A 3329-nucleotide genomic window follows, 5' to 3' on the forward strand; every position below is an offset into this window, starting at 1 on the left:
CAGTCAACAAGATAGTGTACCACCATCTTTAACTTTTGGTTTGTCTTTAACTTTTGGAATGAGTTCTCCTGCCATTCGTAACTTCACTTGTTCCCGCTGACCTTTCACTGCATTACTTATTTGCTTGAAACCACATTCTTGACCAATTACTTACTCCATCGAGTCTACTAACCAGAACTATTTGCATATCCTTTTAGTCTCTTGTTAGTATTGTTATGTCAGCCATGAATATCTTTCCGTTGAGCAATTTCTTCTGGGCATTCTGTTAATCTAAGCAGCATAACCAGAAAGAGCACAAATCAACTGATATTGTGCAACCTACAGCCATTCCAGATCCAGAACCTGGCAGGCTTTTGTGAAATTTTCTCTCATGAAACACATTTTGAAATTGTTATAGCAACTTCTCATCAGATTCTTAATCTCATCCCATATATGAAAGAAATCCCTTGCTTCCATCAACAATGTGTGTATGTTACCAAACCATAAACATTAGCCAGATCAAGCCATACTACATTCAAATCCCTTTTATTCTTCTTTGCTTCTTATATGGCATCCCAGATTTAACATGCATATTCTACACACACAGACATTCTGCGGATTCCAGTCTTCTGTACATTATCAGTCATATAATCATTATTTTGCTGACATGTAGCTGATTTCATAGCAATTGCACCCATGTAAATCTTGCCATTCAAGATAGAAATTGGTTTCAATTGGCCACTTAATTCTGCTTTAAATTACTTTTATGAGGAAACTCCTTTTGTCTTGCACCATTCATCAACCAATTCACCTTTATCCCACAACTCTCTAAATAGTAGGTAATGCTTATAACAACTGGGTACAACATTTGTACACGTTCTATGGTACACCATCATCTCTTGTTGAAATTGTCTTCTTCAATAAGCTTTATACTTTTTCTGGTTGAAATCACTAAGCTAAAATATTTCATTACTGGTTTCATTGGACATTTCAAACCACACATGAGCAGAAAAGATTGGCTTCGCTTTGGGTCGTTGTATATCTCCCGTATATTCTGGTTCACTTCATCTTTAATGCGTTATAATCTCCCACTCTTCGCATCGGCAGAAACAATCCTAGCACCGTCACAAAGGTTCTTAAGGAGCTGCTATCTACAGTGTTCACTATCCTTTCTTCTTTCCACATGTCCCTTTGAATGTATTTGATTGTATTGTATCATAGAGCCACTATCTCTCTTGAAGAAAGGGAACGAGACAACGGTTGTCTGAGCAGCAAACCAACGTCTTCCACTTAGATAAAACAAAGTTTACTGGATACAATGAGAGATTTATCAGTGAAAAAATGACAGGGTGTTCATATTTGGAACACATTTCATTGTACGTCTGCCAGATTATGTGAGACATCTACAGAAATAATAAAAACAATAACTTGTCAGTAAACATTTTAAAAATATAAAACAAACAAAAGCTTTGTCATTATCTCACCTGTTAAACCACAATATATATTATTTTGCTGTTCCAAAAGAGAAGCTGGAATCTATTGTGATTCTAATTTATCCATTTCACCAACTGTGCTAACCTCATTGGACACTTTGTGAAATATCAATAATATCGATATGTTTAATATGATTAGTTTACTGCTAAAACTTTCCATTGAAAGGTAAGAATGGAAGCTGCTCTTTATCATTCGGATATCAAAATAGTTCAATAGAAGATAAGCCTTACAGAAATCAATTAAGTACTGTTATTTTATACTCACCAATTGGCTCTGCCAGTGTCTGCGTTTCCTTGTCTTGAAATGTTCGATTTTCTGAAATTAAAATTTCCAAGTTTTAAACGTTATAGATAAATGTCTTTATCTTTACTCGTTTACTCTTTTACTTGTTTCAGTCAATTGACTGCGACCATGCTGGGGCACCGCTTTAGTCGAGTAAATCGATCTCAGGTCTTATTCCTTGTAAGCCTAGTACTTATTCTATCGCTATCTTTTGCCGAACCGCTAGGTTACGGTGACGTAAACAGACCACCATTGGTTGTCAAGCGATGTTGGGGGAACAAACACAGACACACAAACATATACACACACATACATATATATATTTATAGATATGTACGACAGGCTTCTTTCAGTTTCCGTCTACCAAATCCACTCTCAAGGCTTTGGTCGGCCCGAGGCTATAGTAGAAGACACTTGCCCAAGGTGCCACGCAGTGGGAATGAACCCGGAACCATGTGGTTGGTAAGCAAGCTGCTTACCACACAGCCACTCCTGCGGCTATCTTTGTTAATATATTTTATTTTCTAAGATTCCTTTCATCGACGATCAACTGTTGAAGACAATGGTTTTGGTTAGAATGTTTATAGTTTCAACAGGATTACCATGTAATAGTTTAATATTTAGACTGTCTTCCAAACATTCCTTTATCTCTTGAGACATTCTACATAATCTAACCACTCTGTCATTATTTCATTTAATTATTACTTGATAACACCATTCTTTCCTTAGGTTTATCTTTCCATTCTTATATCTGCACTAAACATATGACGTGAATTTGTCCTCTCTCTTTTGCCCTTCTCTAACCAACATTATTCTCATCTTTGCTTAATTCCGATGGCAACCAGTTTGGTTACCACTTCGAGGAGTATAAACATGCACCCATGATCTCCTTGTTAATCATAGCTCAGGTAATCATTAGTTTTTAATTTCCTGCATCACTGTTCACCAGAATGTCAGCTGATGCAGGAAATGCTTTAAAACACCTTAATAAGCCAGTGTTTATAAAGGTGAGCGAAGATTAGTTCTACACAGGTGGAACAGAAAATGACAACAGGTGTCCTCAATGATGATACACTTGCACAAAACTTCACTCTGCCCCAGGTAACTCTTCATCCTTACATTATAGCAGTGCAAAGAAGATCTGAAATGGTAGAAAGGAACTGATTCTCACGAATCTAGGATACCCTCTTCTATATATCAACCAAACCGTTATCTATTCTTTGATGTCCCCTTAATCAATACAGTGCCTCTGAATGGGCTGAAAACTGAATTACAAACAAATCTGAGGGGACAAAATTGACACCTCTGTAGAAATATTTATCTGACAGAAACTGTCTTCCTGATGTCGTAGTTAACAACATTACAAGGAATATGAAACCCTGCTCACACCCCATTCCACCATCACTACTTTACCACATTAGTCACTAATGATCTTTGACGTCGCCTAATTGAATATGTTTCTAAAATACTTTATAAAATACATCTAATTAGCGTCAACTACGTATACAGAAATGTTCGACAACATAGTGTTTCCTATGAAATGAAGCGAAAACACAATACTATCTCGACCATAC

The 3329-nt window shown here is 36.6% G+C and overlaps 1 long non-coding RNA gene across 4 annotated transcripts in view; it reads right to left on the reverse strand.

Moving 5' to 3' along the window:
* The window catches only part of LOC106882054 (uncharacterized), a 49871-nt gene that overhangs the window by 31363 nt on the left and 15179 nt on the right, over positions 1–3329 (reverse strand). For 2 of the 4 annotated variants that reach the window (XR_008267058.1, XR_008267055.1), the window contains one exon: positions 1664–1788. This is a non-coding gene — a long non-coding RNA (uncharacterized LOC106882054). Of the gene's footprint in view, positions 1–6; positions 1383–1663; positions 1789–3329 lie in introns of those variants that run through there. The other 2 variants (XR_008267056.1, XR_008267057.1) reach the window with 2 other exon arrangements.

The sequence above is a fragment of the Octopus bimaculoides genome, chromosome 30 (genome assembly GCF_001194135.2).
Source record: "Octopus bimaculoides isolate UCB-OBI-ISO-001 chromosome 30, ASM119413v2, whole genome shotgun sequence".
NCBI lineage: Eukaryota > Metazoa > Mollusca > Cephalopoda > Octopoda > Octopodidae > Octopus > Octopus bimaculoides.